The sequence below is a fragment of the Cnephaeus nilssonii genome (assembly GCF_951640355.1).
Source record: "Cnephaeus nilssonii genome assembly, chromosome: 17".
Lineage (NCBI taxonomy): Eukaryota > Metazoa > Chordata > Mammalia > Chiroptera > Vespertilionidae > Cnephaeus > Cnephaeus nilssonii.
In genome coordinates this window covers 1,955,252-1,969,312 of record NC_137088.1, presented here as the reverse complement: position 1 = coordinate 1,969,312, position 14,061 = coordinate 1,955,252, and the positions used below count along the sequence as shown (strand labels likewise).

The following is a 14,061-nucleotide window of genomic DNA, read 5'->3' as shown; positions in this document are numbered from 1 at the left end:
GCTGATGCAAGGTGCTTGTTTCTATTTTACCTAACTCAGAACTCTGTGGGGGTAGGGTGGGAAGGGGGGAAGCAGCAGGCATTGCTAATAAAAGCTGCAAACTATAGACTCACACTAGAGGCCTGGTGCATGAAATGCATGCACAGGTAGGGTCCCTAAGCTCGGCGGGAGATCAGGGCCAATCTATGGGGTGACCGGCAGGGTAATGGGGGGGGGGGGGCCCCGCTGGCACCTGCCTTGGCCGGCCTGGGGCCTGCCAGCTGGGGGCAGCTCCTGTGTTGAGCGTCTGCCCTCTGGTGGTCAGTGCATGTCATAGCAACCGGTCATTCCACTAGGGGTTCCGCCATTCAATCAATTTGCATATTACGCTTTTATTATATAGGATTTTTAGAGAAGCTGGTGTGAAAAGACGTTGGGAAATAAGAACACTTCAAGGCAACATGTATACGGAAAAATTTAGAAAGCCACATGCATACCCAGGCAAGACACATGATCAGACAAGACCTGAGAAGCTTTCACCTGGGCTCTCCCGAGGCCGGAGAAAGCCCAGCCAGGTGCTGAAGGAGGGCCCCATCATAGAACCACGCTGCAGAAGCAGAGGGGAGTTCATTTTCTGCTTTTCTCTTTTTTGTTTGTTGGTGTGGTTTGTTTGAACTCCTGGCATTCAAGGAAATCTTTCTTAAAATATTAGATGAACAAGTGCTTAAAAAAAAAAGCAGCCCAGTGGTGTGGCTCAGTGGTTGAGTGTTGACCCTTGAACCAAGAGGTCGCTGGTTCAATCCCTAGTCAGGGCACATGCCTAGGGTCCTATTCTATTAGTGTTGGCTGCAGTATGCAGCAGCTTTATTCTGCTTTAAACACTCTAATTTTTTCCAAAGTAAATGCTTTGGGCCCCAAAGGACACTCAGCTAAAAGCATAAACAAGGCACGGAAGGCAAAGGTTGGATTGAAAACCTAGCCAACTAAGAAAATTTTTATTTATTTGAGAGAAGTAGGGAGAGGGCAGGAGGGAAGGCAAGAGGGAGGAAGAGGGAGAGAGAAACATCGATTTGTTGTTCCATTCAGTGGTTGATTCTTGTATGTGCCCTGACCAGGATTGAACATGCAACCTTGGATACTGGGAGGATATTTTAACCAACTGACTTATTGGGTCAGGGCCCCAACTATGAATTTTTAAACAATAGCAACTTTAGCCCTGGCCAGGTAGCTCAGTAGGTTAGTGTTCTCCCAATATGCCAAGGTTGCAAGTTTGATCCCAGTCAGGACACATACAAGAATCAACCAATGAGCCCTAGCCAGTTTGGCTCACTGGATAGAGCATCGGCCTGAGGACTGAAGGGTACCTAATTTGATTCTAGTTAAGGACATATGCCCGGGTTGCAGGCTCGATCCCCAGTAGGGGGCATGCAGGAGGCAGCTGATCAGTGATTCTCCCTCATCATCGATGTTTATATCTCGCTCTCCCTCTCCTTTCCTCTCTGAAATCAATAAAATATATACATTAAAAAAGAATTAACCAGTGAATGTGTAAATGGGTGGAGTAACAGACGGATGTTCCCCCCCCTTCTAAATAAATACATAAAGCCTTAGCTGGTTTGGCTCAGTGGATAGAGCGTCAGCCTGTGGACTGAAGGGTCCTGGGTTTGATTCCGGTCAAGGGCACATGCTGGGTTGTGGGCTCGATCCCCAGTGGGGGTGTGCAGGAGGCAGACAATCAATGATTCTCTCTCATCATTGATGTTTCTATCTCTCTCTCCCTCTCCCTTCCTCTCTGAAATCAATAAAAACATATCTTAAATAAGTTAACTGGGGGAAAAAAGTTAATTAAAAATGGATCAGACATAATGTAGAAGCTAAATAATAAACTTCTAAAAGAAACCACAGGAGATCTTCCTGAGCGTGGTGTGAGCAGACACTCCTAGGAAGGATCCAGGAAGCACTTCCCATAAGACATTAAAATTAGAATCTGTTCTTCAAAAGACACTGTTTAAGAAAATAAATAGGCAAACTACGGAATGGGGAGTAAATATCTGTAACCCGTACCTGGAAATGCTCACTATTATTAGTCATAAAGAAAACCACAATAACAATACACACCCCCTAGAACTGCTAAAATTAACAAAAAGACTCACTAAACCAAATGCACATGGATTTCCAGGAACCAGAACTCTCACACATTGCTGGAAAGATGGCAAAATAGTACAAGTCCTTTAGAAATTGCTCTGACGAACGTCACTCTAAGGCAGGGGTCCTCAAACTTTTTAAACAGGGGCCAGTTCACTGTCCCTCAGACCGTTGGAGGGCCGGACTATAGTTTAAAAAAAACTATGAACAAATTCCTATGCACACTGCACATATCTTATTTTGAAGTAAAAAAACAAAACGGCAAAAACACCTGCATGTGGCCCGCGGGCCGTAGTTTGAGGACGCCTGCTCTAAGGCGCAGTAATGCCACTTCTAAGTATTTACCTGAGGTAAATGAAAACAAAATACTTGTACAAATATGTTCATGAAAGCTTTATTCATAATAGCTTTGAAAATGGAAAGAAGCCAAAGAGCCTTCAGTAGGATATAAACACTGTTGGGTGTCCTGAAGGGTTTTCCTCAATTAAGTAGTTTACTTCCGTTTGGTTTCTAATAGAGAGGTGCCTTTTGGTAAAGTGGAAGAGGGATCAGTAAGAAACGGGACAAGGGAAAGTAGAATCGATAAGATCCATTCTTTTTTTTTAAATTATGTATTTTTTTAAATTGTTGTAAAATACACATAGTGTAAAACTTGCTATTTGCCATTTTTAAGTATACATTTCAGTGGCATGAAGTACATTCACACTGTTGTGCAACCATCACCACCATCCATCCACAGAACTTTTTGCATCTTGCAAAACTAAAACTCCATATTCATTAAATAGGAACTCCCCATCCCCCTTTACCTCGCCCTTGGCAACCAACATTCTATTTTCTGCCCTATGATTTTTTAAAATGTTTTTATTAAGTTTAGAGAGAGAGGAAGGGAGAGGGAGAGAGAGAAACATCAATGAGAGAGAAACATGGATCTGGTGCCACCCACAAGCCCCCTACTGGAGATTAAGCCTGCCACCCAGCAGGTGCCCTAACCAGAAATCAAACCAGCAACCTCCAGGTGCACAAGACAAGGTTGAGCCACACCAGCCAGGCTGTCTCTATCATTTTGACTACCCTAATGTACCTCTCATGATACTAGTGGAATCATACAATATCATACAATATTTGTCCTTCTGTCACTGGCTTATTCACTTAGCATATTGTCTTCAAGGTTCATTGATATTGCAGCATCTATTAGAATTTCATTCCTTTTTATTTTTATTGCTTTCAGAGAGGAAGCGAGAGGGAGAGAGAGATAGAAACATCAATGATGACAGAGAATCATTGATCGGCTGCCTCTTGCACGCCCCACACTGGGGATCGAGCCTGCAACCCAGGCATGTGCCCCGACTGGGAATCAAACCATGACCTCCTGGTTCATAGGTCGACGCTCAACCACTGAGCCACGCTGGCCAGGCTCCTTTTTAAGACTGAATAATATTGTATAGTATGTATATACCACAGTTTATCTATTCATCCACTGATGGACACCTGGGCTACTTCCATCTGTTAGCTATTGTGACTAATAGCTGAGTCCCTCACATATATGGTCAAGTGATTTTCAACAAGGGTGCCAACAAATGGTCATAGGAAAACTGGATAGCCACATGCAAAAGAATGAAGTGGGACCCTTACCTAACATCATATACAAGAGTTAAAAGGGGAAGCTTCATGCATTGGATTTGGCAATGATCTCTTGAATGACACCAAAAATATAGGCAACAAAAGAAAAACAGACAAACTGGACTTCATCAAAGGGCCCTGGCCGGTGTTCGCAATGGTTAGAGCATTGGCCCGCACAGCAAAGGTCGAGGGTTCAATTCCCGGTCAGAGGGAGTGCAGGAGGCAACCAATTGATGTGTCTCTCTCACAGTGATGTTTCTCTCTCTTTCTCCCTCCTCCCTTTCTCCCTTCCACTCTCAATCAATGGAAAAAAACATCCTTAGATGAGGATTAATAACAAAAAACAAACAACAACAAACACAGAGAAAATGACAAGTATTGGCAAAGATGTAGAAAAACTGGAACCCTTGTGCATTGCTGATGGGAATGTAAAATGATGTTGCAATTGCTGTGGAAAAACAGTATGGCAGTTCCTCAAAACCTAAACACAGAATTATCTTATGACCCACTTCTAGGTATATACCCAAAGAAATTGAAAAGAGGGACAGGAAGAGGTATTTGGATGCCCATAGTCATAGCTGTGTTATTTACAATAGCCAAAAGGTGGGAACAACCCAAACGTCTACCAACAAATGACGAGATAAAACATGGTCCATACATACCAACAGAATATTATTCAGCCTTAAAAGAGAATGAAGAGCCCTAGCTGGTTTGGCTCAGTGGATAGAGTGTCAGCCTGTGGACTAAAGGGACCCAGGTTCGATTCTGGGCAAGGGCACATGCCCGGGGTTTCAGGCTCGAACCCCAGTAGGGGGTGTGCAGGAGGCATCCGATCAATGATTCTCTCTCATCATTGATGTTTCTCTCTCTCTCCATCTCCCTCCCTCTCTGAAATAATAAAAAAAAAAATTTAAAAAGAGGATGAAGCCGAAACCGGTTTGGCTCAGTGGATAGAGCGTCAGCCTGTGGACTGAAGAGTCCCAGGTTCGATTCTGGTCAAGGGCATCATGTACCTTGGTTGTGGGCACATCCCCTGTGGGGGGTGTGCAGGAGGCGGCTGATCGATGTTTCTCTCTCATCAATGTTTCTAGCTCTCTATCCCTCTCCCTTCCTCTCTGTAAAAAAATAAAATATAAAAAAAAAAAAAGAGGCCGAAACCGGTTTGGCTCAGTGGATAGAGCGTCGGTCTGCGGACTGAAAGGTCCCAGGTTCGATTCCGGTCAAGGGCATCATGTACCTTGGTTGCGGGCACATCCCCCGTGGGGGGTGTGCAGGAGGCAGCTGGTCGATGTATCTCTCTCATCGATGTTTCTAGCTCTCTATCCCTCTCCCTTTCTCTCTGTGAAAAATCAATAAAATATATTAAAAAAAAAAGAGGATGAAGATATCAATCATACCTCAATCAAAATTTTGTTTTTAGATTTTAAAAAAAGGAATGAAGTTTGGATACATGCTATGACATGAATGAACCCTGAAAACATTATGTTAAAGTGAATTAAGTCAGACACAAAAACACAAATATTGAATGATTCCACTTACATGGAGTACCTAGAACAGGCAGATTCACAGAAACAGAATATAGATTAGATGTTACCAGGTGCTGACAGTAGGGGAAATGGGAGTTATTTGCTTAATGGTTAGAGTTTCTGTTTGGGATGATGAAAAAGTTTTGGAAATAGTGGTGATGACCGCACTATACGTATTGTGTGTGTAATTAACACTCTGAATGTAACTAAATGGTTTAGCCCTAGCTGGTCTGGCTCAGTGGATAGAGCATCAGCCCTTGGACTGAAGGATCCTGGGTTTGATTCCGGTCAAGGACACATACAGGTTACGGCTTGTTCCCTGGCCTGGTCAGGGCACATGCAGGAGGCCACAAATCGATGTCTCTCAAATCGATGTGTCTCCCTGTCTCTCCCTCTCCTTTCCACTCTCTCTAAAAATCCATGGGGAAAAGTGCTCATTAACAAACAAACAAAAACAAATGGTTTAAATAGCCTGGCCAGTGTCACTCAGTGGTTGAGCATCGACCTATGAACCAGGAGGTCACAGTTCATTTCTAGTCAGGGCACATGCCCAGTTTGTGGGCTCCATCCCCAGTAGGGGGCATGCAGGTGGCAGCCAATTAATGATTCTCTCTCATCATTGACGTTTCTTCTCTCTCTCCCTCTCCCTTCTTCTCTGAAATCAATAAGAATCTATTTTTTTTAATGGTTTAAATGGTGCCCGCGCCATGTGGCTCAGTTGGTTGGAGTGTTATCCCGTGCACTAAAAAGGTTCTGGGTTCAATTCCCGGTCAGGGCACATACCTATGTTTCGGGTTCAATCCCCAGTGAGGGAGCATACAGGAAGCAAGTGATCAGTTTCTCACATTGATGTTTCCCTCTCTTTCTCTCCCCCGCTTCTTTCTCCAGAAAAAAAATAAATTAAAAAAAATCAATAAACTTATCCTCAGGTGAGGATTAAAATAATGGTTTAAATGGTAAATCTTGCTACTATATATCACAACTTTAAAAAAATATTTTAATTGACTTTTAGAGAGAGAGGAAGGGGGAGAGAGAAACATCGGCTGCTTCCTGCATGTCCCCCCACCGAGATGGTGCCCATGACCTCGGTATGTGCCTGACCAGGAATCAAACTGGCAATGTTTTGGTGCATGGGAGGACATCCAACCAACGGAGCCACACCAGCCAGGGCTATCACAACATCGCAAAAAAAAGTAGTCATATAAAAAACATGACTTACACATCTCAACAAAGCTGTGAAAAAAGGTAACAGTGGCGGCTCACATGTATCACATCACCTCACAACAATCTGTGAGGTGGCCACACTGCTTAACCTCACTTCACATAGTGAAGAAACGGAAATTAGGTAATTTGCCAAATGTCACCAAGTTAGCGGAGTCGTCAGGGAATCAAACCCTATCACATTCTAGAGCTCCTACAGTTATTTTTTTTTTGGGGGGGGACCTACACAGAAAAATTAATTCTAAGCACTTGGTGTATAGCTAGAAGAGCCCAGCCAAGAAATGACTTACCATGGTTAGAATTTCAAAACTTTCCCATAGTTTTCACCTTACTGTAACGCTGAACTAAACCATTACCTCCAGTACAAACAATAAGCTCTGGCAGAAGAATATACCCTTGCCCTCAAGTGGAGGCAATAAGACGGTCGAGTTCATTTAGTAACCTCCCCCCTTGGCAATTCTCCTCTGGAAGGCTACAAGAACCTAGATACAAAAGGCAACAAAAAATAAAACAAAATAAAAGACATGATTTAAGTATGAAGGAAAAAAAAAAAAAAGGCAACAAAAACCCAAGTCTGGCAACAGCATTCTGTAAAGAAGGATGCTGCGGATGTCCAGAACAGAGACCTGGTGCCCCCTCTACAGGTCAGGTACCTCGCCCGGCGCCAGCTGATGAGGTGAGGTTCAAGTTAACTTCTTCACCCACACGGTGGGTACCACACCAGCCCTGACTGCGGACACGGCCGGTCCTGCCGCGTCTCGCCCGCTCCGGATACCTCTCCCCACAGCCCTCGCCATTCGCCGATGCTGACATGATCTAACCATTCACACGGGTGGCATTACTCAACAGGGAGTGGAAAACAAACCTAGGGCACAATCCAGAGTTCAGAAAACGAACCGGGTGACCAGGCACAGGAGTCTACTGGACTCCTTCACTCAGATCCAGCAACTCTGACCTTCCCAAGCAACAACCTGGAATATGCAAAAAAAACAAAACAAAAAACAAACCACCATTACCCTCACAGTGGATGGACCCTACAATGCAAGGCCCTTCCTACTTAAAAATGCACTCCTCGAGCGGAACACGGCAGCGAAACACCCATTCTCCAGCTGGAAGAAAAACCCCGTTTGCAAAGCCAAACGGGATCTAAAATGTCCAGAGTGGCTACGAGGGAAAATCCCGCTCTCCCCACGTTCGTCCAACGGGCGCAGAACCCACCAGCCCACTCCCCCGCCTCCAGGTTCCACTGCCCAGGATGCCGGGACCGGAGCTCTCGCGCCCGCGGGGGTCCCGCCGCGCCCCCACCCGTGTCCGTCCGGGTCTGAGGGCGAGGCTCCGTGCTGGGCACAGAAGCGCTCCCTCTCGAGCGAAACCTCAGGACGGAATCAGATTCCTGCAAAAGCAGGAGAAGGGAAGGAACAGAGGGCCCGCCTGCGGCCCCGCACACGGGGAGCCCCGACCCGCAGCCACGCGCCAGTCCCCGCCCCGCAAGCCGGCCGCCCCGAGGCCGGACCGGTAATCCTACCGCCCGGCCGGGGCCCGCCCCTGGCCCGCGACCGTTCCGGGGCGTTCCTCCCGGGGGCGGCGCCTCCCTCCGCACACCAGCACTCGGCTCTCTTCTTCCCGAGCCAAGTCGCGGCCGCCCCGCGACCCCGAAGCCGCAGCTTCCAGGCCGCGCGGGCCCTCGACGTCCGGGGCGGCCTGGTAGGCCGGCGTCCTCCCCTCAGGCTCCAGCGCGCCCACCCTCCCGCCCCAGGTCCTTACCGAGGCAGCGCGGCCTCCGCGGCCCGCTCCTCCCGATCCTCAGCCGCCGCCGCCGACCCAGTGTCGCGGAGACCGGAACTTCCTCCGCGCCCGGCCGCTGCCTCCACAAAGGCGCCGCGCCGCCGCCTTGAGCGCTCGGCCTGCCGGGATATGGAGTAGAGCGGCGGGTCGCGCCGACTCCCCTCCCGCCGTGCCCCGCGCATGGGGGGCGGGGCAGGTGTGTCTGCGGGGGCGGGGCGTGAGGGCACGCTGCTTGTCGGCGTCCAATGGGAGGGCACGCTTTCCCGCCGCTGTGTGTCAGACCCGCGGGGGGTGGGGTTTGGTTTCGGGCGTGCGGCCACTTGCCCTCCAGCTCGCCAGGTGTGCTGCCGGCCGGCGGGGAGCTAGGATAGCACCCTGGCCCGTGTCGCCCGAGGCTGCCTTCTTGTGACGGGCAAGAAAGGGAGCCCGAGCCCGAGAACAGAGTTAGAGAAGCAGTAGTCACACGGTTCGTCCCTCTTTCCTGCTGATAGGCTCCCCGGTTAGGCATCCCCAGCCCAGAAATACCAGGCTGTGTTAGCTGTGTTTAAGGTTCAGGGGCCCGCCCTGCCTCTGAAGGACAATCAACCCAGCTTGCACAGGGCCTGGCTAGTTCTCAGCAATAAATCGGGCTAAGAGTGACCTGCGCGAGGTCACACAGAAGCTGGAAGCTATCTGCAAATCAGCAATCTAGTGGAAAACGGGGCCTCACAGTTCTAGCTAATGTTCTTCAAGTGGCCGGCTCCAGGCAGCCAGATGGATGGTCCGCACCTGAAATGCTTGCTGATTCCAGCCACCTGGTGTCCCTGTCAGAGTGGATCCTTAGAGAAAGAAGCCTGGTTTTATAGCCTAAATTCAATTTCATGGGATGGAAGAAGCCTGCTCCAAGAAAAACCTATAAGGCATTCTCAAATAAAGCAAGCCTTATCTGTAGAGAAAGGAGGTGGTTGGGTTAAGCAGTCTTGAAAGTTACCTTCCCACTTTTCAGGCATCTTGTCTGCAAGCCAGTTCTTCATTCAAGAATTGTAGGAAGTACCTACCGTCTGCCAAGCACTGTATCAGGTGCTGGAGATACAGGGAAAAAGCAAAGCTTATAAAAGTTCTGCCCTAGTCCTGGCCGGTTTGGCTCAGTGGATAGAGCGTCGGCCCACGGACTGAAGGGTCCCAGGTTCGATTCCAGTCAAGGGCACATGCCCGGGTTGCGGGCTCGATCCCCAGTGGGGAGTGTGCAGGAGGCAGCCGATCAATGATTCTCTCTCATCATTGATGTTTCTATCTCTCTCTTCCTCTCCCTTCCTCTCTGAAATCAATTTTAAAAAACACTTTTAAAAAACTTTAAAAAAATAAATAAAAGTTCTGCCCTAGCGGAGATGCAGATGGGGGCGGTTATTAAACAAGATATACAACCTCTGCTGAAATGAGTTTGGTTTCTGTAAGAAGGGAGATGGAAAGCTTTTGGAAGGCTCTAAATCTATAATAATAAAAGGGTAATATGCTAATTAGACCAGATGTCCTTCCGGAGGAAGCCAAGGCCGGAGGGAAGCTGATGCCGGCAGCCGGGGGAAGGAAGGCCTACTCTTGCACGAATTTTCATGCCTTGGACCGCTAGTAGAATGATATGCCAATAGGATCCCTCTGGCTGCTGTGTGGAGAATAGGCTGGAGGTAGGAAGGTCAGAAGCAGGGCGCCCGGTGAGGAGACCTGTGGTAACATAACCACAACAGGATGGTGCTTGTGTGGTCACAGTGGTCACAGGAGACAACTAGGATGAGGAAAGAGGGCAGACTGTGGGAGGGCAGTTTTGGTAGAAAGAGCAGGAGTCCGTTGGGAGTTTTCCGTGCCTGGTGGGACCTGGAGTTGTCAGTTGGATACATGAGCCAGGAGTTCAGGGTAAAGGTCAGAGTTAGAGAGGCAAGTCTGGGCGGTATCAGCGTATCTAGTGCTGGTATCTAAAGCCTGGGGCTTGGGTGAGAAGGCCAAGGCAATGAGGGAGTGCGTGTGTTCTGATAGGTCGGAGTTCCAGCCCTGGGCCCTGGGACACACCAGCACTAAAGAGGTCCCAGAGAAGAGGAGGAACAGCTACAAAGAACTGTGGGTACTTTGACTTTCCTTCCCAAACTGGGCCATCTTTAAAAATATATATTTTTAGTGACTTCAAGGAAGGAAGGGAAAGGGAGAGAGAGAGAGAAACATCAATGATGAGAGAGAGTCATTGATTTGCTGACTCCTGCACTCCCCCCACCAGGGATTGAGCCTGCAACCCAGGCATGTGCCCAGACCAGGAATTGAACCATTGAATTGTGATCTCTGGTTCAAGGTCAACTCTCAATCACTAAGCTACACCAGCTGGGCCAAACTAGACCATTATTGATGCATTTTTCCCTTATCAGAGAGTACTTTATCCTCTAAACAGGTAAACCGTATTAAGGAACTAATTATTCTTGCCTACGTCCAATGTCCTTGGGTAGTAATAATTGCCACCCTTCATCACACTATATGCCTGGCATTGTGCTAGCATTTTGTTATCTCATCTAGTCCTCACAGTAGCCCGACCGGCGTGGCTCAGAGGTTGAGCGTCCACTTATGAACCAGGAGGTCACGGTTCGATTCCTGGTCAGGGCACATGCCAGGGTTGTGGGCTCAATCCCCGGCAGGGGGCATGCAGGAGGCAGCCGATCAGTGATTCTCTCTCATCATTGATGTTTCTTTCTCTCTCTCCCTCTCCCTTCCTCTCTGAAATCAATAAGAATATATTTTAAAAAATAACTAATCTTCCCAATAACCTTATGATATACCCCTTTCCAGTTAAGGAAACCAAAGCGCAGAAAGACGAAGTCATTTGCCCACAGCAGGGAAGAAGAGGGCGTGGGGATAACAGCCCCGGCTGGTATGCTTCCGAGGCTCATGCTGCTGAATGCTTTGCCCTTTTCATTAAGGTAATCATTGAGCGTTTTCAGAGGAAGCATCTGGAATTTTTTTTAAATTACATGGGCCCATAGTACCTGCCAGGTTGTATTTACTGCCTAAGATCAAGAACTATGAGCCATTTGAAAGGGCTGACCCAAAGCAGTGTCCTCACTTGGAATGGGTGGTACAGAGTCCAATCAGGGAGGTGGGCTCTCTTTCAGCCCCTACATCTTTCTCAGAGAGAAAGACATTATCCTGCCCTAACCGGTTTGGCTCAGTGGATAGAGCGTCGGCCTGCGGACTGAAAGGTCCCAGGTTCGATTCCGGTCAAGGGCATGTACCTTGGTTGCGGGCACATCCCCAGTGGAAGGCGTGCTGGAGGCAGCTGATCGATGTTTCTCTCTCATCGATGTTTCTAACTCTCTATCCCTCTCCCTTCCTCTCTGTAAAAAATCAATAAAATATATATATTTTAAAAAAAGACATTATTCTGCCTGTTGTTCCTCATCGTCTCAGTCTCATGTGGGTCATGGCTCAAATATTAGAATGAGAGACAGTAAGCAGGAGAGAGATGATGGAAGACCACACGTGAGGCTTTCCAGCGGAGCGAGACGACCCGCTGCCTGCGGGGACTGCGAAGCACTGGAGGCAGGAAGGGGGCCTGTGGGGAGGGTCCGGGGAGGCCTGGCTGTCACCATTAGCTCAGGACCCTCCCCGGTAACTGTCCTGCATGTGTGTGAGCAGAAAGCTGCTGAAGACGCTGAAAGACTCATGAAAGGGTCTCCCCTGTCACTTACGCGACAGGGCTGGGGACAGACTGCAGTGAGGTCACTGCGTTACAGCCCCAACCTCGGGTTCTGAAATGTCCAGCAAAGCGATGAAAGAAAAGAAACGTGGGGAAGAACAAGCGGTTTGTGGCGTTGGCATGCTGGGTCCGTGAAAACGGTGGGCCCACAAAACAGCAAGCGAAGGTCTCGAGGAACCCCAAACCTGGAGGGCAACAGGAGGTGCAGCGTAGCCTGGAGTGTTGTTGGTGGCGAAGCCCAATGTTTGCAACAGCACCATTCAAGGCAGCACAGCCAACATGGGATTGATATGCATTTTTGTTCCAAAAGACCAGGATTTATTTTTTTATTTTTTAAAATATATTTGTATCGATTTCAGAAAGGAAGGGAGAGGGAGAGAGAGATAGAAACATCAATGATGAAAGAGAACCATTGATCAGCTGCCTCCTGCATGCCCCCCACTGGGGGATCCAGCCTGATACCTGGGCATGTGCCCAGACCCTGGATTAAATGAAGTTTTTTTTATTGATTGGTTTTTAGAGACAAACATCAATTTGTTGTTCCACTTATTTATGCACTCTGGTTGATTCTTTTTTTTTTTTAATTGTTTAAAGTATTACATATGTCTCCTTTTTCCCCGATTGACAGCCCCCCGCCACTCCCACCCCCCAGGACAAGCCCCCTCCGCCCCAGTGTCCATGTCCATTGGTTATGCCAGTGGTCAGCAAACTCATTAGTCAACAGAGCAGCAAACCGCTCAGTCACCTGGGAAGCTTTTTAAAAGATGCACTCTCGAGCCGCAGTTTGCCGACCACGGACCTAGGGTACAGTATACGTGGCCATTTGCTTGGCTACGTAGATGCAATACTTCTAAGTGGCAGTGGTGCTTTCTGATGGGGAGGTACTTGAGAGCAAGAGTGAGACTCGAAGACACCCTGGGGGCAACATGGAGACTGACGGGGGACTCACCAGGAATGTCAGAACACTTTAAATGTCTTCTGTGGGGATCAATTCTACGGGGCACCATTTTTCGGTTCAGGAAATGTTTCTGTACCAAATCAGAGAAGGTGGGATCTTCTTGGCTTACACCCTCATAATGTAACCTGGTGGGACTTATGGGAACGAAACTATACAAGTGAGATATGTCCATATATTTCCTCTAAGGGAGGAGCCTGGACACCTGAGCCGGTGAGGAGAGAGAATAAGCAATGACCTTGGAGACCTGAGAGGCTCCTCCTCCTCCTGTCTCCTTTCCCGGGAATCCTTAAGGAGCTGGGCGTTTTCTCACACGTTCTTACCTAAAAGGGAGGAGAAATCTTCCCTTGAGTTATGTGCCAGGGCCCACGAGGCCTGCGCAAAGCCCTCTCTGGTAAAAGGCCACAGCTTCGGCATCACCCTGTGACCACAGCCAGTGCTGTGGAGGGAGGCTGCCCAGGGGCGGCCCTCTGAGACCACAAGACAAGCGCAGGGCAGGGCACGGCTCTGGGACCTTGACCAGTGAGGGGAATCAAAGGAGTGACTCCAGACTCTTCCTGCACCCGGAACTGTCGGCGAATGGACTACGGAGCTGTAAAGCGATGTGATTGCTTCGGAGAACACACGAGCAGTATTGTTGTTAACCCCTAGTTTTACATCTTCCAACTGTTCTGCAAAAATAAATGTGTTTGGGGAAGCTTTACGTGTTCCTGTCTTATTGCTTTGCGTCTAGGAAAGGACACGTTCTGTAGCAGTTCCTTGCCCTGGCCAATCACCTGGGCAGCTTTTAAAAAGATGCTCTGGCGTGAGTCCTATCCCAATCCAATTAAGTCACGTTCTCTAGGGGTGGTGTCCAGGCATTAGTGCTTTGTGTTTTGTTTTTTAATTATTTATTGATTGGAGAGAGAGGAACATCGATTTGTTGTTCTACTTACGTATGCATTCATTGTTTGATTCTTTTTTTTTTTCATATATTTTATTGATTTTTTACAGAGAGGAAGGGAGAGGGATAGAGAGTCAGAAACATCGAACATCGATCAGCTGCCTCCTGCACACCTCCCACTGGGGCTGTGCCCGCAACCAAGGTACATGCCCTTGACCGGAATCGAACCTGGGACCTT

At 48.3% G+C, this 14,061-nt stretch overlaps 1 protein-coding gene across 2 annotated transcripts in view; it reads right to left on the bottom strand.

Moving 5' to 3' along the window:
- RBM6 (RNA binding motif protein 6) overlaps positions 1–8,413 on the bottom strand; it is a 67,125-nt gene extending 58,712 nt beyond the window's left edge. For both annotated transcript variants that reach the window (XM_079794858.1, XM_079794859.1), the window contains exon 1: positions 8,256–8,413. The gene's annotated coding sequence lies outside the window, so the exon portion shown is untranslated. The remainder of the gene's footprint in view (positions 1–8,255) is intronic.
- Positions 8,414–14,061: the final 5,648 nt, after the last annotated feature.